This window comes from Dermacentor andersoni, chromosome 9, assembly GCF_023375885.2.
Source record: "Dermacentor andersoni chromosome 9, qqDerAnde1_hic_scaffold, whole genome shotgun sequence".
NCBI classification, from domain to species: Eukaryota; Metazoa; Arthropoda; class Arachnida; order Ixodida; family Ixodidae; genus Dermacentor; species Dermacentor andersoni.
Window position 1 is genome coordinate 3,394,468 of NC_092822.1, and position 27,515 is coordinate 3,421,982.

Genomic DNA, 27,515 nt, shown 5'->3' on the forward strand with positions numbered 1-27,515 from the left:
TTGCTTTTTGAAGCCTTACATCAAGCGTGCGCGCATGCTCTATGTGAATAAAAGCACCTGGCATTCCCAAAACATTGCCTCGTGGAAGCGGGTGAGATTAACACCGTTGTTCACCCCTGTTCAGCAAGCCCATTTCCTTCAAAGATAAGGATACGGCAGCCATCGTGTTTTTTTCCAATTAACACAGTTGTAAGTCAATGCCGTGTGTGTCCCGTCCTCTATTCTGTTGTCCAGTGTATGTCATTGCGCTGTTTTAAACATCATGAAAAACCACCAACTCACCTAATCTGTTGTTTCTCTTCAGTTCATTATAATTATGAAGCATGCCGTTGTAGAAGACTCCAGAAACTTACAACCTGAGACCTTTAAAGTGTGGGATCACACGCGCATCCTGATATCTCCGGAGCGGCCACGTGGTTATCACGCGATAATCACGTGCTCGATCGCGAAAGGTGGCTGGGAGAGGGCACGTTCGCCGCTTCCGCTGCTCTTTGCACCTGGCCGTGATGCCGAAGCCAAGGCACCCCGTTCCCTCCTTTCCCTTTCTTGGAACCGGGGAGACTCCCTCTCCACTGCTCGGGGAGAAGCGCTATTCTCCCGATGCATCTTTGTCTTTCGGCTGAGGAGCTTGCAACTGGCTGCGTCTCAATTCAGCCGCTGAGACCGCCGCACGCAGTCCCCCTGCTGCGCTCAGCCTTTGTGAGCAACTGATCGCCCCAGGGCCCGAGCGCGGATCCCCTCTGGGTGAGCTGAACCTAACACTGTGCGGTTCATTTCGCCTCAGACGTGCAGAACACTCCGCCACTGTGGTTTTGTATTTGTATTTGTGGTTGCTGTTGGTGCTTGTTGGTACTTATATATTAAGGTGTATAAACACCTTGGGTCAAGACTCACCCTGTCCCCCCTGGCCTGAACCCACCGTGGTCGCAACTCACTGCGAACCGGCTGGGGGTTAGGGGTCACAGCTCTGACTTTTAGGGCTGCTGCGAAAGTGCTAGCGAGCGACTGCCGCTCCGTCGGCGCTGTGCGATCCAGGGAAGGGTCAGGTGCACACGCACGAACTTGAGTAATACCCTTATATTTGGCGCCCAACATGGGGCCAGAGGTGTGACAGGTTGAGTCTGTCTGTGTGAGTGACTGCCACCACACGAACGAACCATGGCAGCATACGGGGCTTACAGCCATTGTAGACGCTGTCACAGGTGGCTACCAACAGGCAACAATTCGAAGTGGAGGTAACTGCTACCGCTTAGTCATACCCTGCGGCGAACGTTAGCCCTGAAAAGTTAATCAGCTTCGAAGAGGGTAGCGCTACACATGAGGTGCTCTCTCCGGCAGGGCGTACCCTTGAAGGCGTGAGGCACATTACGCCGAGCCCTTCGCCAGAGTTTGCGGAGAGCATGGAGCCACAGCGGCACACTTGCTCAACGCGTCCCGCTCCTGTGCCAGACTTTACTGGCGAGAGCGAGCCTCGGCAGGCGCTCTTGCCTAATTGAAAGGTGCCATGCAGAACACTCTGCTGACATCCGCAGCAGCTGCTAGACCGAGAGTGAGGGTGGACATACCCACCTACAGCGGGTTCAATGATTCAGTTAGCGTCAACGAATAGCCGAGTGGCCAGCTCGCGCGATGGGCACTTCTCCTGCAGCGATACGACTTTACCGTTCGCTACAGGAGAGGAAAGAACAACGTTGTGGCGGACGCACTTTCGCGCGCGCCCTTTGACTGTGAGAAGAGTAACATTACTACTCAACTCACCTCGCCCGAAACTGAGCTTGAGAGCGGACTAACCGCTGCGACGATTGAGGTTGTCAGGAGGGGTAACATTAATACCCATCGTGACTCCTCAGTGGCTCAGCCTAAGAGCAGAGTAACTGTTACAATGCTCAACGGTGCTGGTCCCAAAGGAAGATCAGACGAACCCCCTTCTCAGGACGAAAGCGTGAACCACTTGGACTGCGTCAGTTCAGTGGGGAGCGAGTTCAGCAGAAAGGAGCTGTTAGAGGCACAGCGGGAGGATTCATTTTGTAAAAAGGTGTTTGAGGGGCTCTGGGAGCCTGGCAGCGTGGCCGCAGCGCACATGGATGCAGTGGGTATTGCTGTGGGTGCGCGGCGCACCGAAACAGCTGGTAATGCTGTGTGCACATTGGATTCTTACCACTAGACTCTGACGGCATCCTGCTGAGATACATTACCGCAGAGAAGGATACACACGAGTCCTTCAAAGCGGTGATTCCACGCACGCTGAGAGGAGCACTTTTACGCTACTTTCACGATACGTGCCTGGCCGGGCATGCGAGTAGGCCTAAGACTTATCTGAAGTTGTGCCATTTTGCTACCTGGCATGGAATGAAGTGGGATGTGAAGCACTACGCCCGCTCTTGCAACGTGTGCCAACGCATGAAGTCGCATGGTGGACGACCACCCGGGCTCATGCAGCCGATCAATAGCCGAACACCGTGGCAAATTATGGCATGTGACGTCATGGGACCTTGCCCCAAAACACCGAGCGGGAACCGATTCCTTCTTGTAGTCACAGACCATTTCAGCAAGTGGGTTGAACTGTTCCCCCTACGGAAGCTGATGGCACGCGTAATCATGGGAAAGCTGATCAAGATGTTAACACGATTTGGCTATCTTGAGCAGCTGATAACGGACAATGCGTCCTATATCACTGCCAAACTCTTCGTGGACCCTTGTACAGCTATCGGCATTAAGCACAGGAGAATAACCACGTACCATGCCCAGGCGAATCCCACTGAGCGTGTGAACCGCAACATTAAGCACATGCTCGTTGCATTCGCGGAGACGCACAATGAGTGGGTAGCTTGTTTTCCTGAAATTGGATTTGCGATCAGGTCGACAGTGAATTGGTCGACTGGGTGTACACACGCCACCCTCAACCTTGGGAGGGAGCTGTTAAATCTGGTAGAACGTACTCTACAAGAATGAAGCAGCATGGAACTGGTTGTTTTGTCGGCACGTGCCGATTATGCGACTGGGCTGCGCACGAAGGTAACAGAGGCTTTACGAAAAACGCGACGGAACCTAAGCACTGCACGTGTCGAGCAGAAAGTGCAGTACGACCGTTCTCATCAGGAAGTTCACTGCAAAGTGGGCGACCTAGTGTTGAGGCGGAATCACGTCCTGAGTGGCGCCAGTAAGAAATTCTCAGCTTCTCTGGCGCCGAAATGGACAGGACCGTACCGGGTGCGAGAGACTGCTTCTTCGCTCGTGTACAGGCTGGCGGACTTGAAGTTAAGACCGATCAGCCGACCGGTGCATGTATGTGATCTCAAACCCTACTACGACAGAGGGAATGAGTGGCCCGAGAAGAATGCTCTCCCACACCCGCAGGCAGCGGCATTGGGTGGCACAGCTCGACATTCGAGCCCAGTGCGGCGTTACAACTTGCGATCACGGCAAAACTAACTCTGTCCGGTTCGCAGAGGCTATATTATTGTGCGTGATATTGGACGGAATGCTCCTCCGATGTCTAGCATGCAGGCTTCCAGAGCGAGCACGCGCTTTCTCTTTGGAAGAAGCGAGATGGGCTAACCAAATTATCGCAGCAGCAGACCGCCCGTCTCCGCTGTGGGTACGAACGAGCAGGCCGTAAGCAGTCAGCAACGCAGTTCACGCAACAGGCGGCGAGAAAAGAGGATCCTCCGGCAGCCTACAACGAGGTGAGAAGCGCAGCGAGTGGCTTCCGGTCCAAAATGGTGGCAGCAGCACAGAATTCGCCGAACCGCGCCGCACAACCCCGCGACCAAGTTGCGAGCCCCGCAACCAAGCACCCAGCCTCAAGGCCGAGCCAGAATTTTAGCCCGCAAAGACAGAGAGGACCCCCTGCTACACAGCGAGGTGCAAGCCATCATCAGGGGTGGGTCGGCATGCCTTTGCCGATCTTGCGTGCCGAAACCCGCGAAGATGCGCAACGACAGAGAGAGAGCTGTGTCGTGATGAACAGAAAGAAACGCGTTCGACCATACCAGAGGGCAATGACCTCCGGGAACATCAGAAGACAGCTGTCCTGCGCCATCTCGAGGCTGGTTCGGGGATCGCGTCAACATAATCGAAGCAGCTAAGAGAAATCCAGGGGCCCTTTCACCACTACTGACCCGGCACGTCCGACTAGGCAGGTGGTGCCGCCGAGAAGCAAGGTGACCCAGACCCAGCGACCTTCTTGCCTCCTACTACATCCCGTTACTGTCAAGCTGCTCCGTACCATCATTCAATGTTCCGGCCTCGCTCGTGACTACCTACATGGCGACAATGGTGGTCTGCAGCTAGAGCTGCTTCCTCACCAACATGCAGCCAGCTGCTTCCTCACCAAACCGTGTTGATGTCGGAGTAGCATGTCCCTCTCAGGAAAGCCTCAGGTGACGGTGGCCTCTTTGTGGCTAAAGGGTGATTTTAAGGACGGGGGGATGTGGGATCGCACGCGCATCCTGATATCTCCGGAGCGGCCATGTGGTTATCACGCGATAATCACGTGCTCGCTCGCGGAGGGGGGCTGGAAGAGGGAACGTTCGCCGCTCCCACTGCTCTTTGCGCCTGGCCGCGACGCCGAAGCTTAGGCACCTCGTTTCCTCCTTTCCCTTTCTTGAAACCGGGGAGACTCCCTTTCTGTCGCTCGGGGAGAAGCGCTATTCTCCCGATGCATCTTTGTCTTTCAGCTGAGGAGCTTGCGACTGGCCGCATCTCAATTCAGCCGCTGAGACCGCCGCATGCAGTCCCTCTGCTGCGCTCGGCCTTTGTGAGCGACTGACTGCCCCAGGGCCCGAGCGCGGATCCACTCTGGATGAGCTGAACTCTTATCAGCCTCTTTTGTGGTTCTAACACTGTGCGGTTTCTTTCGCCTCAGACGTGCGGAACGCCCCTCCGCTGTGGTTTTGTATTTGTATTTGTGGTTGCTTTTGGTGCTTGTTGGTACTTCTATCTTAAGGTGAATAAACACCTTAGGTCGAGACTCACCCTGTCCCCCCTGGCCTGAACCCACCTGATCGCAACTCACTGCGAACTGGGGGTTAGGGGTCACAGCTCTGACTGTTAGGGCTGCTCCGAAAGTGCTAGCGAGCGACTGCTGCTCCGCCAGCACTGTGCGATTCAGAGAAGGGTCAGGTGCGCACGCGCAAGCCTGAGTAATACCCCTATAAAAGGGACTGACAACCAATTTTTAAAGGGACACTAAAGCGAAACAATAAATCAGTTTAGACTAATGAAGAATTCTTTCAGAACCCTGCAGGCAGTCATTACAAAAAAAATTGTTTGATTATTAGATGAGAAAATGAAGGTCCAAGTACCAGTATTTGAATTTCGCGACGAAATCCCAGCGCCGGTACGTCAGCGTGACGTCAGGGAATCCAAAGTATGTTTTCGCATTTGGGCCGCGTTGGCTGAGTAAAGGTTCCCGAAACTTGCCATGTTTAATATTTGGTTCCTTTAGAACACAATGTAGTCAACCTGTACTGCTATATATAATTAGTAGGCCCTAGAAGATACCATAAATATCCATGACGTCACAGCCACCAGGTGCAGGAACTTAAGTAGGCATCGCCACCCGTATTTCGTTCTTGCGCTTTTTCTGGCTTACCAAACGTCTTATCGTTGTAAGAGTGGTGTTTTTTTGGTGTTGTAGAAAGGTAATTTACTGATGCAGAAGAAATCCTTTTTCACTTTAGTGTCCCTTTAAGCACCTAGTTGTTTATGGCACAATGCAAAGCTCACCCTCAGTAGTGTTTATCTGCAGCGGTTACTTCCAAAAGCGCATGGATATTTAGTAAGCAGAATTTTTCTATTTCAACCACTTTCAATAATAAACAGCTGGTGCAATAAATTCATGCTGTTGTGCAGACATTTCTTATATTTGTACACTGTTTTCCCCCAAGTACACGCCTACGTCATGGCTAGCTGGTCCCCGTCATTGTAGTTCTGTCAATAGACAAGCCAAGCCAACTAATCAAAATGAAGGCAAAGGCAGCACCACTTTTCTGCTCACTACAAATGAAGGCTTATCTGTACATTGCAAATCAGGAAAAACTTATAATAATAAAAAGTATACTGCATTTCAACAATAATAAAAAGACCAGTAACCGCTTACACTAGTAGAAGGTCGCGTGGTGGACCCCTTATGCAACTTCGTGTTTTTGCCACGTGGGGTGCCAAAGGTCACTTTTTGCGGCCTTTTAGTGAGGAATTAAAAATATAAATCCACATTTATTGAGAAAAACATGGCTCATTTTAGCCGCTACAATAGAGAACCATTCCATCAGCGGAGTTATCTTGATTCATGTTCTGAGTGGTTGTCTATCCCGTAAACTTACCCCTGCCCAATACCAGACACACAGGCATCCTTGCGTTTTGCCCCCATCAAAATGTGGCTGCTGCACCTAAGATTTGATCCCATGACCTAAAAGTTATAAGGATGAATAAGCTACACTGTGGAAAAGGTAAGTGTTCTGCAAATTGCTTGTACAGGTAAATTTCGAGGCTGTGTTCACAAGAGAACTACTCGGTGTGTCAGGTAAAAACCTTGCACGAATTGAGAGTGTCAGGTGGGTGAGGGAGCCATATTAAGTGCCTTCAAAGGATAGCCATAAAATATGCTTGGTTGACAATTTGTAGACATAATAGTCACCAATTTATACAGTGGACATAAAAATGGGCTTCTGCTGCTGATGATGATACAGTCTATATATGCTTGCATAAACATGATGGAAAAATGTCCAAGTCGTGGAGCAAATAGTCGACAGGCAACAAATTGACTAAGTTCTATAGTACTTGCAGAACACTCTTTTGAGTAATGACATACATCCCTACAATGAAGGTTAAGCATGCACTTATTATGTGGTTTTTGCAAGTATGGGTAATGGTGATACCACAACTGCCATGACAAAGCACATGTTAAAGTATTCGGTATTTTAATTCAGCCAGAAGTGTGGTCGATTCCACCGACCAGAGAAGCATGCAGTGGCAATTTTTAGCATCGGATTAGACAATATGCAGTTCGTTGCGATCGGTTGAACCGTAAGGTTGCACTTATTTTCTTCATAACCAACAAAAAAAATACATAAGCTTCACAGCGTTTTCACCTAAGATGCAAGTACAAACATAACATTGTGTAAAGATGAAAGGCAGCAAAAGAAATAGGAAATAAAAATTCACGGACAATTACGATACTCCCTAATACGAAATCTGAGCACAGCTCTATATGTATTTTCATTTCACAATATATTGAGGCAAAGAATTTGCGAGAGTTCCTAGGTATACTTTGTGGCGCAAAATACATTTCTTGGAAAGGGACAAAAGGAAGGAAGGATGTAGTAGAGTCGGCAAACGTTGAAAATCTGATCTGCGGATCAAGCTCATAGGCTTTTATATATGAGTTGTCAAAGGTTCCAGTGTAATTGCTGGTGCTGCTTGGCTTCCAGAAATACTACACAACTAGCGTCACACATACGATCAGATTACAAAACAACTGCAAACCATGACAATAGAAACAAGAAACAAGCACGAACAAGATCAAACTAAGCAAACCGAGCAAGCGCAAGCGAGCGCTGTCATGTGCAGACGATAGTATGAAACCAGTGGTCCGACTGAGACCACATACGAGTAGTACGCATCAAGCGGTCAGGTGGGTGGGTCCGCACGAAAGCAGTTTCCCACGCGCACGTCACTGAAGGGGTTGCTTTCATTAGCGTGCACCATTCGCGGCTCGCGTCCTTTTTTATCTGCCGCTCTGTGTTTGCTCTTTCATCTTTCCCTGTTATACTCGTTCACTCGGTTACGCCAAGACCAATGGTGACACTCACCACAGGAACGGGTGCATAAGAGCTGCCCTCTAGAAAACGAGGTGGAAGAAGTGAACAAGTAAACCAGTCGTTCGGAGGGACGGCCTCTTTATTTTCATTACAATTAGAATATCCAAAGGGTAAAATTGTGACATGGGAGCAACAACTCGAGACGGTGCAGACCACTTCAACTCGAAGCATGCCTCGCTTTTCACTGGTCGCTTCATCTTGGCCATTTTTCTGGAACACGCGGCAACCCTCCTGGAGTGGCTGCTTTCCACAACTGCCGAGAGGTGGCACCATAAGCTTATACTAGCTAGAGGTGCTGTACAAGGAGCTCCCTAAAGGGAGCCTATATAGTAACTCTTATGCAAGCTAAGGACTTATTTTATGCAGTGATATTAAAGGGCCCCTCAGCAGGTCAGGCCATTTTGAACTGACAAGCACAGTGCATACAACGCACACTCACGATCGTGTCTACTAAGCAAGTGAACTAATTATATCCCACAGATGTCCATAGAACACCATGTTTTACACATTGCACACATCCTATAGACATCTATATTTCCCAAAATAACATTACAAATACATCCCATTGATGATGTAAGACTCGTCCAGATCACATTGCTGTAACATTGAAAGGATATCACAGCTGGACATAAGTGACCTCTTGAAGTTCATTTCAGGGATGCAGGAGGTCCACAGAACACCTAATGCATCTTTCTTGTTCATTATATAATGAGTTACATACCTGCAAGTGCCACAGCAGACGTACTATTGTATACAAATGAAATGCAAACAGCAGATCATGTGGCCGAAGCCTAACTGAAAGCAGTGTGCAGCATCAGCCAGCTACCACTGTACACATGCATGCACATGTGGTTTCGATGCGGAGTGTGGTGCTGCTTGTCCTACTGCGATAACATCACCCGCATTTTTCTTTTAAAGCTTGAATTCTCCACCCGCCACTACAGTGCCATTCCTATCTGTGATTACTGTTAAGGTGGCTAGCACTGTTGTTGTTCCTCCAGCGTAATATATTTTTGGTGCTATTCAAATTACCACAGACATTGGAAGCTTTGATGGTAGTAATAAAAGCAAAGCAGTACACATTAGGAAACTGGGCGCATTCCAACTATATCATGCTACAAACGCCGCACTGGTGCTAGCCACAATAACATTGTACTGCCAGGTGGGAATGGCCCTGCTATGGCATGATGAGAAAACAACTTTCAAACAAAATATGGGGAATGTTTATCGCATTAGGACGAACAGCATTGCACTCTGTGTGAGAACCACATGCCCACGTATGTGCACAATGACTGGCCAACGAGATGCACTGTAGTACGTCGTTATGCTTCGGCCGTGCACTCTGCTATTTGCATTTCATTTGTCCTCGATGGTACATCTGCTGAGGCACACTAATGCCACAGTTGCCACCATTGCCGGCAAGCAGCTGGTGACCTTGTTTGAAATGTTTTGTTAATGTGTAAACGTGTCAATATCAAAATATAAATTGCAACACTCACGCAATACCTTTCCTATCATATATAGTTGTGGCGCTCACCAAAATGTGAAAACAGGCTCACAAAATCGTAGACCTCTAGTTTGATTATTATGAATTACTACAAATCCTGCAATGGACATTTGCGATTTGCTAGGAAGTACTACCCTAGCAAACCACAAATATGCATTGGATGTACCACAAAAGACCAAATATCCAAGACATTTCACGATGTCTAGTTTACATTTATAATATGTTCCACTAATACATGGCAATCAAGGGTCATCCAAAGCACATCAAATGTCTTTGTAATTTGGCCATCTCTTGCACATACAAAGTTTCTGCCCATTGATTGTACACTGTGCATTGCGACTAGATGAACGCACCATGCCACAGAAATACAAGTAAATTGTCTCTAATGTCTAACAGTGAGATGCTGGGAGAAGAAAAATCGCGCTGTTGTCTGTTCCAGCACTATGGGGGGACATTTACTTTCGTTTTTTCCCATCATGCACATGTTCGGGATCCAACGAGAAGGAGAGTGTGTTCTTGAATTGCAAAATATCTATCTGTTCATTTTGAAAAGATTCAAGTTGAAGTATTAAAGCAAAGAATTTCAGTTATGACCACATGTAGCTTTACAGTGAAGCTGTATACAGCAAGCTGATCCATCCGTCCGTCTGTAACCTGTATGTAACTACTCCAGCGCAACACCATGTGCATGCGTGAAAAAAAAAAAAAAAGAGAGAGAGAAGGAGAGGTGCGTGACTGTCTGCGTCAGTAGTGACGTCGTTGCTCTCCATCGCGGCCGAGCCCGCGCAGCAGTTTCTCTCCAGCTCTGAAATGGGTAGGCCACGCGTCATACATCCAATCATTATGTTTTTTGCGCCGGAACTTGTGCAGTGTTCCATCTGCCTTGCATAAAATGGCTTACTTAACATTTGTGTGACCCGAGCTTGAGTACGCATCTCCCATTTGGTCTCCACACCAGCATTACCTAATTGAAGCGTTGGAAATCATTCAGAATAGGGCAAGTCATTTCATTACTCATAATTAAAGCACCCAGTTTAGCATAATGCAGATCAAAGCTGAACTATCGTTGCATTCATTGAGTAATCGCTGGGATATTGCACTGCTGTCATTATTCCATAAATTCGTTCATTCTGATGGATTATCCCTACCATGCTTGAAACATCACATTTTCACAATGCACATATTACCAAATAATTTCATCGATGTCCGTGTATATGGAGCAACACAAGCACTTAACTTTTCCCCACTGCCTCGCACTATCCGGCTCTGGAACAGCCTTCCGGATAACATTGCTTTGCTCAGAAGTCATGATGCCTTTTGCAGTAATTTGGTCAAACATTTTGCTCCAGACTGTGCGTAAGGTAGAGTTAGTAATCAGGTACTTATCATACCCATTATTTTTACATTTTCAATGCATTGGCACGCATTAGGCCACAAGTTTGTTTCCTGCTCTTTTGAACGAGCTCGTCTACGCCATGCCAATGCTGCAGCCAGGACACAAGAACAAGCTTGTGCAGCTGAGCGCAAGCAGCAACAGCGCACCGAGGATCCAGTTGCCTATCAAGTCCTCATTTAATGAACCGTCGGGATTAACCCAAGGAGGTTAAAGAAGAAAAACTGCTGGAGCAGAAGTCGCCTATACCGGCCTATGAGCTCGGGTGAAGCAGGCAGTGGCCATCTTGCGGCGGGCAAGAAGCAGCCTGCCAAGAGTTTTGCAGAGCTGTTCGCCGACTTTTCCAGCATATTTTATTTCCTTAATGAATTTTCAAGTTCTAATGCAAAACTGCGGACAATAAGGCAAGCCATATTGGAGGTCTCCGGATCACACTTACTTGAGTACTAGGCCATTTTTCCATTTTATTGGCATGATTATGCAGTCCCACAAAGTAGAAAAAAATTTGCACAATAATTGTTCTTTATTCACCTTCTTTAATGCAGAGTGGAAATTGATCAATCATGAAAGCTGTCATAACAAAAACCAATTAAACAGTGAAGGTGTAGCATGAGAAACAGCAGTACATGCAACAAACATAAGTATTTATCATTATTTTCATTGTCAAGTGTCGCCGTGGCTTTAGCATTAGTATCCTCATTGCATGGAGGGTCTCGGAACTTTGGTGGCGACCATTTCCTTTTAACCTGAAATGTAACATTTTCCTTTAATCTAGAGCAAGGCAATGCTAATCTGCAGCCTTATTTAAATCAGAAGGATAACGCTAACGTTTCAACTGCTTGTATGTCAACTTTCCTAAAAACACTCGAGCACGCTAGCACATTTTGGGATCCGCACAGCACCGTGCATGGCAAGATACGAGGACCTGAAACACATAATCTAGGGTGGCTTGGATTAACCCAGTGATAAACACCAGGCCCGCAGGTTTTAGCTTTGCTGGTTAACCAAGTGTATGGAGTGCTTTGGCGGTGATTTTTTGTAGCGTGGTTAAGAGTAGCAATTTTGCATGACCTCTGCAAGCATTGCTGTACACCGTGCACCAAAAGCCAAAATTTTCTATTTCAGTTAGGTCATCTTTTTTTTTGCATACATAAACACTTTCTTTTTTGGTTATATCTATTAGTATACTGTTCAATATATTGACACATGTACTCGTATATCTTTTTTGGGTGACCGCTTTTCACCGTCTAAAAAATGTTATCGCTCAGCGCGGGGTGCGCCCGCACAATTATTGGACGTTTCTGGAATGTTATCGGTAGTTCTTGCTGCTGTCTGTTGTCACCGAAGCTTGTGTAATTTGACTGCATGTGCGACGCGAATTGTGTAGAACTTTTTGAGACACGCGGGCGCCAGTGATTACTCTGGAACCTTCAATGGCTCATGTATAAAAGCAGACACGCTTGACCGGCAGACCAGATGTCACGATCGCTGACTGTGTTTTCCGCTATCATAGTGCTTTAAGTGTCGGCTGTTTTTGTGGGCACAAGTTCACCCTATAAAAGTTAGTTTCATCATTCACAGTAATGCTACTGTGTTCTTTGCCATCACTACTATGTGGCAATAAGTAATCTTTAACTTGCTGATACATTTGGACGGATTATAAGAAAAATTCGCAGTTCCACCCGAAAGGCTCAGCACCGATTGCGATAGCAAATTGATAGATAGTTGTACGAAGTAAGACAGTAGTTTCATCGGCCGTACAAACTTGTAAACATTCACTTACTAAGTAAATTAACAATGACAGAATATGTAAGCTAGACTCAAGGGGGACGTACAAAGAAACACACAGAGACAGCGTTGTCTTTGTGTATCTGCTTCTTTTTATGTCCTTGTTCAGTCGCTATTACACATTGTATCATGGATTCAAACCAACTAGCCCGTCAACGTGTTTTAATTAAATTAACCAGCACAATGTCACGCGCGCACAGGTAAACATGAACACACCTCACTTGATGAGTGCGGAAACTCGCTGTGAAAATTCTGGAGTGAGGAATCACGGCAGCAGCAAGCGAATTTACTTTCATGCATCTCTCGCTTCAGCGTGAATGAAACGTCAAAAGCACAGAGCATGTGAACCTACCGGCACTAAATGCACCCTGCAAGCATCGCAGATCACTTTGAAGATGAGGCCCGCATGGACCTGCACTTTAGCCATGTCGCAAACTGCTTTCAAGACATGCGAGCGCCGGCAACGCGTCCTTATGGCACCCACGATTCGCGTGGCCAACGCCATAGTAGACACCACGGGTGTATCCACACTTTGCGGAGCGCCGAGCAAGGAGAACATCGAGGCACCGTAGCAGCCACCAGAGAAGAGTGCCCCTCTTCCCTTGTCTCATCCCCCCTGCGTCGCGCGCCACAGCAGAGGGCACGCATCCGGGCCGCGTTCGTCGCACGTGCACGTGAGATTGAACCGGGTTCCCCGGCTAATCCTCACATGCTTTCACTCATACGGAACCTCACGGCGACGGTGACGGCAGAAATCTGCCTGGAATGTCCATATAATTGCTATCGCAATAAAAAAGAAGCTTCACACCTTGCAATACATTTCACTTCGCACTGCCGCACGCGAGCAGCATGAAATGTGCTTCATCGGTGTGTCTTTGCGACTTTTGTTCGGTTAATTATGGCCCAAGTACGTATATACTAGACAGAACTGTACAGTTGTGTACTAAAATTTAGAGATGTCCTTCTGATTGCTATTGTGGTACGTCTGTTTGCCGAAGCGCTCATAGAAATGTCATGAGGGCAACATTTTGGTATGGTTCATTTTCAGACATCTTTGTATCACTTGGTTCCTAATGCTCCTCTTTAAGTGTACGAGATATTTCTAATTTCCAATGCTCATCTCTAAGTCTCTGGAAGCATTATGTTTTTGGCACTTTCGTGGTGTGATAAGCTACCTGAGCAAGTTTCCTATCGAGATGAACATTCCATCGCAGGATACTGCTTGTGTGGATTTTCTTTTAGTATATATTGTGACGGGGATGTTGGGAGCACAGACAGACTGTATTTACAATATACATACAAGCACAGTCAATGTAGTTAAGATGGCTGACCAGCAACAACACACAGCAGCCAGCGTCTCGTGATCTTCCTTTCTCTTCTTTTATCGTTCCGTAACAGGGTGCTGAAGCGCCGTCTCGGCGCATGGTAGGCGAAGAATTACGAGCAAAGTATGGCTTCAGCCGCGAAACGTGCACGATGTCAACAGGCGTTGGACTTGAGGATAGATCCAACCGTAACGGCTAGATCTCGCAATTGACGTCGTTATATTAATGTAGGACTTCAAAAGACCCTGTGTAGCGAGAGAGAAGCTTCTGGGAGAGGCCGCCGACCCGACGACATGGTGACCAAATGAACACCCGAGCACCTGGGGCGAACTGAACATTGCGATGGCACCGGTCGTAACACTCTTTTTGCAGATGCTGTGAGGCTAATAAATCAGATCGGGCAACCTGACATGCCATGTGAGCGTAATCGATGACTTCACAAGCGTACTCAGTTGCAACATGTGGCACAGAAGGAAGGATGGTGTCAAACAGCAATGTGGGGTCGTGACCATACAAAAGATAAAAGGGTGAATATCCTGTGGTGTCATGTCGGGACGAGTTATACACGAACGTCACATAGGCCAGTGTAGCATCCCAGTCGCAGTGATCGTTGGAGACGTACATCGACAGCACCTCTGTGACTGTTCGGTTGAGACGTTCCGTAAGACCGTTTGTTTGTGGGTGGTAGGCAGTGGACAGCTTGTGCTCAGTGGCACAAGAGCGGAGGAGGTCGTCGACAACTCGAGACAAGAACGAGCCACCGCGGACTGTAAGTAACTATCAAGGTGCACCGTGGTGGAGAATGACATCATGGAGGAGAAAATCGGCATAAGTTGCACAGCTACTCGGCAACACCTCTGTTATCGCGTAGCATGTCCATAATCAGTAGCGACGGCGATCCACTTATTCCCTGTAGTCGTCGCCGGAAAAGGGCCAAGCAGGTCAAGGCCTACGCGAACGAAAGGTTCAGAGGGAACTTCAATTGGATGGAGTGGTCCAACAGCTGACAGAGGAGGTTTCTTCCGGTGCTGACACAATTCACAAGTTGCAAGATAACGATGCACAGAGCGGTAGAGACCTGGCCAGAAGAACGGGCATCGTACGCGGTCGTATGTACGCAAAACCTTAAGGTGTCCCGCCGTCGGTGCATCATGAAGTTGTTCGAGAACGACGGATCGCAGATGATGAGAAAGGACAAGGAGCAAGTCAGGGTGCTCAGGGTTATATTGCGGCGGTAGAAGATGCAGGGTGTCTACCAAGTTGACATTTTCGAATTCCCTGGGTTCCCAGGTTTTCTCTGAGCGACACAGAACTTTATTCTATGTCAGGACAGGCTGACACCACTTCACCCAATGCTGTCACTCTCAAGTAAGCATTTTAAGAAAATAAAAAAAAAAACTAATGCAGTTTGAATAGTAAGGAGTAGTGTTTACTTTATTCAAAATAGAAAATTGAAGGGCGGGGATAGTAAAATGCACAGCAAATATCTTCGAAAAAGAAAAATGCTAAAGGCCATTGCAAATCGAGTTGAACATATTCAAATACAAATAAAAGGAGATGCATACAGAAGCGAATATTTTCGAAAATGAGCTAGTTCTGTCAAGTGATAGCAAGATCATCGGTAAAAGGCCTGAACTTTGTCACAAGTGAGATTTTCTCAGCAGCTAGAAAGTTAGCCTCAACCGTTCTTACATACTCTCAGCCCACGCACAATGCCTCTGTCTTGTGTTTCACTGCATTCAAGAGTTTATTTTGGTTTGGATGAAGGTCACCTGCATCTTTCCGTCAGCCAACACTTTGCTTTTTGAGCTCAAGCTCCTTCAAAGTAGAGGCAGCACAGCTCCTTTCCCGATCATTCCCGAATGCGACGGTCATTGCTGTTCTTGCCCTCGTTCTGCCGCGCGTTCACCACACGGACCATGTGAAGCACCCTCTTGGTCAGTTGTACAGTCAACATCCGATTTTTCGGACTCCCTAGGGGTCACGAAAACGTCCGAAAAATAAAATCGAGCAGTTCGAAAAATCGATGCATGTCTTTTACTTAGGACTTGAGACTGACTCCAACCAAATAACTGAATTTTATTAGCCCGACGTTTCGGAGCCCATTCGGCTCCTTCTTCAGGTGGTTGTTCTGCGGGGGGTGGCGGTGTGCCGCTTTTAAAGCGTCTTTTTTGAAGAAAGGAGGGGGGAGCACGGGAGGTGGGGAGACACTTCACAGACGGAAAGGTGGGGGGAACAAAAGGAAAAGGGGGGGGGGGTGTTGTTGACGGCTTCCATGGTGCTGGGATGACTGGTGCTGGGGGGAGTGCTGGAGAGGGTGCCCTTGATGGGAGGTGGGTGGGGGGGGGGGAGGTTACAGGGTCGCGCCGACGTTTTTTGTGTTGGTGAAACAAGCGGGAGTCTACCTGGCTGTGCGTCCTTTTCTTTTCGTCATGTCGCCAAGGCCATGGACATACACCGAGGGTAGGTTGCCCTTTACGCGGTTTATGTTATTCCCCGTATTCTGAATGTGCCATGACTCCAGTAGTAGTCTCATTCACCAGTTCGTTTCTGTTTGAAGGATTTCAGTTTCCTGGAAAGCAATTTTGTGGTCAGCGTCTTCAGAGTGTTCAGCGACGGCACTGCGAATACGGTTGAATGTTCTGACGTCGTTCTCGTGTTGTCTAATCCTTTCTTTTAGATTTTTCGTTTCCCCGATGTACGACGCCGGACAGTCGGCACAACTGATCTTGTAGACGATGCCTTGAGCTTTTTCTTTAGGTGGACGATCTTTCGGTTTAGGGAGGAGGATATTGAAAGTGTTTATTGGTTTGTGCGCCACTTTGAGGCCTTCTTTTTTTAATATTCGGCTGAGCGCTTCGCTGATACCTCTGACGTACGGGATGGACACTCGCTTCTGGGGTTGGGGAGAAGTCAATGGCTGAAGGTCCCGCATTTTGCTTCTTTTTTGTTGTCTGGTTGTTGTCTGGTGACTTTTCGTGTTCCCCACTACGATCACTATCCACTTACTTGCATCAGATCATATCACCACTCACCGGAAGGACAGCATCGCACGTGCGCGACTCCGAGAATTTCATCAAACTCACATCAAAAGTACGTATCGAAGATGATGAATGTCTGGTCTCCTTTGATGTAATCTCTCTGTTCACAAGAGTACCCATTAGGTTGGCTGTTTCCGCAACTAGGGATGCCCTGGAACGTGACGATATGCTCAGTGAGAGAACCCCTTTGAGTGTAGACGAGATCTGCCGCCTTCTCGAACTGTGCCTGTCCAATACCTATTTCACCTTCCGAGGCAGCTACTACAAACAGGTTAAAGGAACTCCTATGGGGGCCTCAATTTCTGTTGCCATGGCTAACTTGACTATGGAGAGCATCGAGGAGAGAGCTTTAAATACTTTTTCCCCGAAACCAAAAGTCTTCCTCGGGTACGTGGATGATTGTTTTTGCATCGTGAAGACGAGCCAAGTCGAAAACTTGCAGAAACACTTAAACTCGATAGACCCGGATATACAGTTCACGTATGAGCGCGAACAGAACGGATCACTCCCATTCTTAGACGTACAAGTTACACGAAAAGACGGCACTCTAAAATTTTCAGTCTACCGAAAACCAACCCACACAGGCCGCTACCTTCATTTCCAATCCGACCATCCGGCAAACCACAAGGCGTCCGTTGTAAATTCTTTATTCAAACGAGCTGAAACTCATTCCTCATCGGAATCGGATCTAAAGAAAGAAAAGAGAACGGTTCTCAACGAACTTAAGAGGAATGGCTACACAGATGACTTCATTCGAAAAACAACCAGACAACAAAAAAGAAGAAGCAAAATGCGGGACCTTCAGCCATTGACTTCTCCCCAACCCCAGAAGCGAGTGTCCATCCCGTACGTCAGAGGTATCAGCGAAGCGCTCAGCCGAATACTAAAAAAAGAAGGCCTCAAAGTGGCGCACAAATCAATAAACACTTTCAATATCCTCCTCCCTAAACCGAAAGATCGTCCACCTAAAGAAAAAGCCCAAGGCGTCGTCTACAAAATCAGTTGTGCCGACTGTCCGGCGTCGTACATCGGGGAAACGAAAAATCTAAAAGAAAGGATTAGACAACACGAGAACGACGTCAGAACATTCAACCGTATTCGCAGTGCCGTCGCTGAACACTCTGAAGACGCCGACCACTAAATTGCTTTCCAGGAAACTGAAATCCTTCAAACAGAAACGAACTGGCGAAAGAGACTACTACTGGAGTCATGGCACATTCAGAATACGGGGAATAACATAAACCGCGTAAAGGGCAACCTACCCTCGGTGTATGTCCATGGCCTTGGCGACATGACGAAAAGAAGAAAAGGACGCACAGCCAGGTAGACTCCCGCTTGTTTCACCAACACAAAAAACGTCGGCGCGACCCTGTAACCTCCCCCCCCCCACCCACCTCCCATCAAGGGCACCCTCTGGAGCACTCCCCCCCAGCACCGGTCATCCCAGCACCATGGAAGCCGTCAACAACACCCCCCCCCCCCTTTTCCTTCTGTTCCCCCCCCCCCTTTCCGTCTGTGAAGTGTCTCCCCACCTCCTGTGCTCCCCCCTTCTTTCTTCAAAAAAGACGCTTTAAAAGCGGCACACCGCCACCCCCGAAGATCAACCCCCTGAAGAAGGAGCCGAATGGGCTCCGAAACGTCGGGCTAATAAAATTCAGTTATTTGGTTGGAGTCAGCCTCAAGTCCTAATCAATTTCCCAACCAGACAGGTAATTATGTCGAAATGTTTAGCTTCATGTCTTTTACTGCCCTTAAGGGCTCAAGTCGTCACAGGCACGTCCGAAAAAGCTCTGTACACCTATTAGGCATATCGGTGCTCAACTGTGACAGGAGACGGTGGGCGCACGCGTGTGTAATTATGGAATACGTACTGTGTCCCGTGACAATTGCCCCTTCCCACGCTTGTTAAGCTTCACCGCAATACTTCACGTGTGCTTCACCGCGAAACATCCCTATGCTGAGGCGAAGCTGCCATTCGTGAACCGCATTATGCAACGCGCCATGCTTTCTAAGCTTCGATGCCAATCGTGAGGATTACAAAGGCGGAGCCGGTGCCATTACTGACAGCGGTGAATTCTTTCAATGAAAAACACGGCATCGAATGGCAAGAACCTTAATAGCTAACGTCGAAGAAGCTAAGCCTCACGTTGCCGCGGTGGTGGCTACGGCTGCCAGCGGATCTGCGTGCGAGAGTGCTGGTTCGAGGCGGCAAGATAATCAAAACGGCGGTGTTAGCTTTGATTAATGCTGTTTTGGACCTGCGGTCACAGCAAAGAGTCCGGAAAATCGGATAGCGAAAGGTTCTAAATTGTGTCTGAAATCACAGACGTTCTTATACATTGACGCTATGGGGCACGTAGTGGTGCCGCGAATCCGTCCTAATTATCGGGCATTTCCCTAAAACAGAGTGTCCAGAAAATCGGTTGTTGACTGTACACTGGCAACTCCTCCAGCCGACGACACGGCGTCAAAGACAATTCGTTACGCTTCCTTTTACTCGAGCCAGCACTAGGGCGACTTTCGTTCCCTTTTAATAAAATGGCAGCTAATTTTCCCTGATTGAAGCACAATTTCCCTGATTCTCCCTAAGTTTTTCCAGACCATTCAATATCCCTGAGAATTCCCGATTTTCCCGGTTGGCAGACACCCTGGGATGCCGTCGTGCAGCACGAACACGCGGCACGTGCTGTCGGTGCTGCCAGATTGCACTCCAGCCGTGATGGGCTGTAAGGATTCGTCGCGTCTTTTATCAGCGCGCATGTCGGTCATGTCAGTCAAAGCCATCACGCAGGTCACCGGATCATGCGAAGCAGGACCAGGAGGATCTACGTTGTCATGAGAGAGGCAATCAGCGTCCTTGTGCAGACGTCCTCACTTGTAGTTCACAATAAATGAAAATTCCTGGAGCCGCAAAGCCCAGCGACCAAGCCGTCCTGTCGGGTCCCGGAGGGAAGACAGCCAGCAGAGGGCGTGGTGGTCTGTAACGACCGAGAACGTGCGGCCGTACAAATATGACCGGAACTTGGCGACAGCCCAAACTAACGCCAAGCACTCCCGCTCGGTGATGGAGTAATTTCTCTCAGCACGTGAAAGCAGGCGGCTGGCGTAAGCTATCACGCACTCGATACCATTCTGCTGTTGGGCGAGAACAGCGCCGATGCCGCGCTTGCGTCAGTGTGGACTTCGGTCGGTGCGGATAAAAGTGGGCAAGTATGGGAGGGGTGGTCAGAAACCTGATGAGAGCGGCGAACGCATGAGCCTGCTCCGGGCCCCATGAGAATGGCGTGTTCTTCTTTAGAAGGCCTGTCAAAGGCCGAGCAACGTCGGTGAAGTTTTTGACGAAACGGTGAAAGTAAGAACACAGGCAGACGAAGCCGCGCACGTTAGAAGCACAACGCGGCACAGGGAAACTGCGAACGGCGCAAACTTTTCCAGATCTTGTACATCGGATGCGTCAACGAGGTGTTCCAACACGGTAGTCTGACGGCGCCCGAATTGACATTTCGTGGAGTTCAGTTGGAGGCTGGCCTTTTGGAAGACCGCAAGAATGGCAGTGAGTCGGGTAAGGCAGCTGCCGAACGTGGGAAAAACAAAACAATAACGCCGTCAAGGTAACAAAGGCAGGTGGTCCATTTGTAGCCTTGCCGAAGAGAGTCCATCATACATGCAAATGTCGCAGGAGCATTGCATAGGCCAGAGGGCATGACTTTGGTATAAACCATCAGGCGTGATGAAGTCCGGCAGTCCTTTTCATCAACTGAAATCTGCCAGCAGCCGTATCGAAGATCAATGGACGAGAAGGATTTACCTCCGTGCAAGCAGTCCAAGGCGTCATCGATGCGTGATAGTGGGTAGGCGTCTTCTCGCGTAAGCTTGTTTATATGGCGATAATCGACGCAAAAACGCCAGGTATCATCTTTTTTTTTTTTTTTTTTCAAGGATGACAGGCGAAGCCCAAGGGCTGGCTGATGGTTCAATGACTCCTTTGCGGAGCATTTCGTCCACTTCTGATTGGATGATTCTACGTTCAGCGTGCAATACACAATAACGACGTCGACGAATACAATTCATGTCTCCAGTGTTTATACGGTGGTGAACAACAGATATTTGGCCTAAAGGCCTGTCCCCGAAATCAAAGATGTCACTGTACGATTCGAGCAAGAGACGTATGTCCGTGGCCTGTGCAGAGGTGAAGTCAGGTGCAATCATTTTCGCGAAGCCATCCGTTAAGGAACCAGAGCTGTGAGCTGCAAGTGGCGTTCTCGGCATTCAGACCCTCAATGTCAAATTCGAAACTAGTAGAAACGCTGGCCAAGAACATGCTGGCCGGAAGCACTTGAGGGCACCGGCAGAAATTCAGAAGCGGTAGAACGACGTCGTTATTAGTAACCGTGACCAGCGTATGTGGAACAGCAACGCTCCGGTTCAAAAGCAAGTCAACGATGTGGCAAAGCACACATTCACCGTCAGGAACCTGTGGCTGGGCGGTCAAAATGACGTAAGTGACTCAGGTGACAGACGCACATTGAGAAGCGAGCACAAGTGCGATGGGGCGGTGCACGAAGCATTGGCGAGTTGAGGCAGTTCCAACTGAAGAACGCCAGTTGTGCAGTCGATGAGAGCAAAATGAATGGATAAAAAATCCAATCCAAGGATAACGTCGTGAGGGCAGCTGTCGATCAGAGCAAAGAGAACAGAAGTAGGGCGGCCGGCTATACTTAAATGCGCAGTACACTTTCCAAGAACAACCAGCATGCCGCCGTCGGCTACACGAAGCACTCGGGCAGCTGCTAGGGTGAGGACCTTTAAACATCTACGTAGGCTAGCACTCATCAGAGATATGTGGGCTCCAGCGTCGACGAGTGCTTGGACAGGTACGACGTCTATTTTGACATCAATTACACTGCTCTTTGTGGGCACAGACAAAGGATTTGCTGCAGTAGTAGGCAATGCAGCACCACCTCTGAGGGCTGCATTTCTTAGTTTTCCAAGAGGGTGCGGCCAAAAGCCACAGGCGACGAAAGGCAACGTGGCTGTGGTGAATGAGCTGTTAGTCTCAGTGGCGGACGAAACAATGCGGGCATTTCCGTCAAAATGGCTCAGTTTGGTCGGCGTGCGAGGTGTTGAGGGTCACGAGTTGCGAAACTATCTGGCAAAATTACCAATGCGGCGACAGGTGAAAAATATCGACTGGTCGTCCACAGTTCTCCACTCAGTCGGGTTGCGATAACACAGAGAGGCGTCGGGGTGCAGCGAAAATATTAGAAGGATATTTGTTGGCTCTGGGGCTGGCGACAGCACAGACAGAATGTAGACCGATGTTTTCAAGTTCCTAGCAAACGATGGCTTGTACGAGGGGAACTGAAAAAAGGGTAGCATCAGGGCTACGCGAACAGAAGGCTGCAGGCGCCATCACATCCAGTTCACGTCGAACCATTCGCACCACGTCCTCTGATGGCAACTGCGATAACGTGCGGCGCATGGAAACTGCGCCGATACTATCTCATGTGTGACGTCACACCTGCCCATAAAATGTATGTGCTTGTGAATAAAGTGTTCTTGCTTTGTGTCATATCAACTGGCGACGAGGATGCTTAAACCCCGTAGGCAAATGCGGCAAATGAACCGGACGGCAGAAAAGTAGGCGCATTTTAGCGACTGAAAAGGCCTTCCTATCGAGTACGTGCTCTGGGAGTACAACACCACAGCTTGCAATGTGCGACACAGCGGCTTCCCAGAGCCCATGATGCAGTCTACCACATCAAGCTTCCATGGCAAAAAAAGTAGGGATAGAGCTCTTTGAGAGGCATCACCATACTTGCCTTCTGGTCAAGGTTCATAGAATTGTGCCTGCTGAACAGAGGCGCAACTGCAGCACCTGAGGAGTGTCTTCGCAAGACATGGAGTGCCGTGCACAGTTGTCAGTGACAACGCCCCTCAGTTCAATTGCTCAGACTTCAAGTGCTTTGCAGCAACATACGAGTATGTACAGCCACATCACATTGAGTGCAAGATACCTTCAATCAAACGGTAAAGTGGAAAGGGCAGTGAAAACTGTAAAAGCAATGCAAACAAGGAGGAGGACTCGTATCTAGCATTATTAGATTACAGAAATATTCCTGGGCCAAGTGGCCTTAGCCCCGCTCAGCTGCTAATGGGACGCAGGCGGGGGCATGACTGCGTTGTTTTCATAGCCAATTTCAGCCTCAAAGTTACGACATACAAGGCTGGCGAAAAGACGATGCTGAGGAGAAAAAGATGCACAAGTACTATTATGACAAACGCCGTGGAGCCAGACAACCGAGCAAACTGAAGCCTGGTCAGGAAGTGTGGATACCAGCTAAGGAAACAACTGGAGTGATACTTCACGAAATGTCTGAACCAATTAAGGTACTACACTCTTCAAACAAGCAGTGGCACCATGCGTGATAATAGAAGGGAAGTCATTGCCTTACCCAGTACCTTACTGGTATCCATACGAACTGAGACATGGACAGGCAGCCCCAGTGTCATCCAGCTATAGCAGGGAAACACCCGGTCACCACGTGCGTTTGATGGACAGGAAAGAAACATATGCCGGCAAACTAAGTCGGGCTGTGCCATGAAGAAGCCTTGTCGGCTAAGTTTGATAGGCGAGTGGTGTTCTTAGTGAACTCTTGCTTGGATGAGTGAGTGGTGTTTTCAGTGAATTGCTTGCACTCATTCCCAGTGAACTGCTCACATTGCCTTTTGGAGAGTGAATTGTGCGTTCAGTGAATGACTCGTCTTCTTTCCGTATCAGGGGAAAAAATAAGATCAAATAAAAAGGGGAGCTGTAATACCATTTTGCCCGGTAGGGGGCCTCAGGGAGTGACGGACACTGAATATTTAGGAGCGCTATATTGGAAATAAAGGAATTCTCACACTTGGCACGGCACCTGACAATAACTATAAGCTAATTGTGAAAAAAGTGTGCAGTGGTATTCTCTATCAGCAGGAGCATCAGTGGTATTCTCTATCAGCGGGAGTATCAGCATTCAATGCTTTATCCACTGCTGAGCTCTGCAACTAATATGCCCACCCACTGAAGTACTATAGCGCCAAACAGACGACACACCCACCCCAACCCCTTCTTTTCCCCTCCCTCTCCCCAAAAAGAAACAGAAAGAAAGAAAGAAAACAAAGGATGCCGGGGAAGATGATACAATGGTACAACACACCACCTGCACAAACCCGGAGGCCAGGGGTTTTAGGACAACCTCTTCTCCTTTCTGTTCATAAAAACAGCTGTAGCATGCTGGGACGTGGATTCCCAAGTACATATCACTCACTGGCGGAGTCACCCTAAGTGCACATCCAGCTCATTCTTCCCATCACAAAAAGGAGAAATGAAATAAACCCGATTCTTAGTCTATCCTCCTTAGTGGGTGCGATCCATGACAGAGGTTCATAATCACCATCATCACGATTTCAGCCTCGGGGGGGGGGGAACAGATAGGACGGCCACGTATTGCGCGTTCCCCCGAGGGACGGGCAGCCTTCGTCGAGCGGCGGCGAGAACTCGCGCGTGAAAGGGCTGGCCGTCAGCACGGCGATCCAGCTGTTAGAGGCACCATAAACTAAACTGTTAGAGGCACCCTAAACTAAAGAGTGATGAACCCACCAAAATTAACCTCATGATCAACAGAGCCTACAAGCAGGCTATACACTTATCAATTACGACTGGAAACGAAGTTCGATGCTCTAGGAATACACAATACTCTTGATGAGCTCAAAGAAGCAAAAAAAAATTGCCCAACTGGAGAGACTCTCACAGTCCCAGACGGGGTAACTGATTCTCCAATCACTCTGGATTACATACAACACCCAATTCGGACCAAAGCGAGACATTCCCACAGAGTTCAGAAAACACGTCTCACCATTGCCTAAGAACACCCACTCTTTATGCAGCCAAGAAAGCGCAGGTACGAAAAGAGCCAAATACTCATAAAAACACTTTGCAAACTCTATAAGGACGTGGCCTAGGTAGACGCGGCCGAGTACCATGATCGAGACACCATGACAGCGGCTGTACTAGATCAACAAAAATCAAACTATCGCTGCAAGCTCAGTCATTAGAACCTCGCCGGATGTCGGGGAGCAAGTCATGATCGCCTTGGCGTACACCTCCTCTATAGCCAAATTCATAATCAGCAACTCAAAGACAGCCATACGAAATTTCGTGAAAGGGCGCATTTCACCCGAAGCCCTTAAAATTTTGGCCAGGGTACCCGAAACTCGGCGCAGATAGACGCCACTCGTTTGGGCACCGGCGCACTTCCGGGAGACGAAGCCGCTCACAAAGCTCACCGTCTGCGGCCACACGACAACATCCTGCAGTGATTCCCTCTGCTGCCTCAGGCAGGGACCGGATGGTATCCTCCAATTCTACCGCCAGGGCAGGGGGCATTACCCCGCCGCTCACAAGAACTTGGATTAAAAGCAGTCAGTAAACTGGTGCCTCTTACAGACGCACACTTTCCCAAACCCAGTGACGTATGGTCACCTCTATCACAGGCTATGTACAGCAGATTGTAAATAATGCGCAGGTAGAGCCCATCGTCACCACATAATGTGGGCGTGCCCCCTGATAAGGACCAAAAAACGCACCAGCTCATTACCTCCCCTCCCAATCACCACCCTACAGCAGTCGGAGACTGCACTGCTCAGCTCAAACCTGGATATCCAACTGCGGGAAGTGTCCAGATGGCCGAAAACGCCACCTGAGGAAGAAGAGGACGGGTCCTCCCCTCCTCCCTAAACCCCATCTTGGACAAAATAAAGTTTACTACTACCTGAGAGTCTACTGATATTGAAAATGGTGCCCATTGATAACTAATGTACTGATAATGCATATCCAAGTGGTGAGACGCGTAAGCTTTTGCATAAAATGAAGCGATTTCGCATCTAATTTGGGAGCTGAGTTATTGCACACGCAGATTAGTTTACAGACACAAAAATCCACGGAACCCTAACCATAAATAGCTTCGTAGTAAGATGTCCCTAATAACATGGCATCAGGACCCGATCAAATCCCAATACATCTAATCAAAAACCTAGGTCCAAAGAGCAAGGCACTGCTGACGAATGGCATTAAACAAGTGATTAAAACGAAGAAAATTCATGTTGGATGGCATGAAAGCAAGATTAACATCTACAAAGGCAAAGGTGACAAGGATAGGACGAGCTCGCACAGGCCAGTTATAGTAACGTCAGTGCTATATAGATAGGGTAGTTCGTTTTCGAGTAAAACCCGATTTTACCCTATTTTTTCACCACGAACATGTTTCAGGAGAATTGAATTGCACCCGATTTCTCCCCGCATAGACCTTCCCAGTAGCAATCTCCACAATCATGCGCTGATGGTCTGCTGTTCTCTCCGGCGTTACTCCTGACTGGCAGCACATGGCTGCCAGTCGGGGAGTAACAAATTTAGGACGAGAAAAAAAGCAAAGAAAACGGCGCTTTGCCTACTGCAGATTAGTCTCGGGTATGTGCACTTGCTTCCATGGCTATCATGTGAAAAGAATGGGTGGCGAGTCGGTGGGTGAGTTGAGCGGCGAAGATATTTCGGGCACAGGTTTTCTACCAGTGAGGGCCCGAACGCCTATATCATTTTTCTTCAGCCAGCCTGCGTCACAGTGACCTAGACACGCTCGTCGATCGGCCTTGTTGAGAACCATGCAGCGTTCTGCATCCCCTGCGATTCACACAACTTGTGATATCCTCTTTCGACTGCCCACAAAAGAAGGGAAAGAAGCCACTGCACTCAAAATTCTGTTTTGACAGGAACAGCAAGATTCCGAGATTGAAAGGTCTTCAAAAAAGGGTCATGCTTTAGTGCGGGACGGAGACAGAAAGACAAACGAGAGAATGTGACCATCAAGTGATAGGAGGCTGGTGTCTTAGGTTTTCCTACAGGTTTTTTCGACAAATTCGAAGCACTGCTAACAAAGAACTCACCAGCCACCTGGAGAGAAGGAACTGGCGATGAAGTGCGTCACGCATCTGATTGGTTTAGAGTGCGAACTCTAACCAATGAGATGCATGATCGCCATCGTCACTTCCCATTACCAGGGGCGACTGGTGAGCGCAAAGCCACTGTTGCCAACATAAGACTCCAGTACGCAGCACGGGAAAATTCAGTGTGAAGATGGTAAGAAAATGAAAGACACTGTATGGCTGGTGTAAAGAGCATAAAGATCTCCAGATCGCAATGAAAGACGGTGAAGGCAGTCAGACATCAGTATGCAAATATTGCAACACCGAGATGGTCATCGATCCAGTGAAGAAGCCCTTGCATCATCTCGTCATAAGAAGTTCAAGACACAGGATGCTGAGAAGGCGGGAACATCTCGGCAGATGCTCTTTGGTATGTCCTGTAGACAATGTGTAGACGAAGCGGATGGCGTAATCCATGACTTCGTTCGTGCCCTAGCGCACAGTGAAATCAGCATGCACCAGATGGACGGACCTCTGGGGGACTGTATGCAAATACTGCAAAGCTGCGAAGGCCATGCCAACAGGACAAAGATATCGGCTGAAATACCTGAAAGACGCTTTTGACAAGGACATTGTGAAAATCCGCGATGATATGCAAGATGTGAAAGCGAGTGTCAT

At 48.4% G+C, this 27,515-nt stretch overlaps 1 protein-coding gene across 3 annotated transcripts in view; it reads right to left on the minus strand.

Moving 5' to 3' along the window:
• The window catches only part of Tdg (Thymine DNA glycosylase), a 285,426-nt gene that overhangs the window by 223,555 nt on the left and 34,356 nt on the right, over window positions 1–27,515 (minus strand). The gene's annotated exons all lie outside the window — the stretch shown is intronic.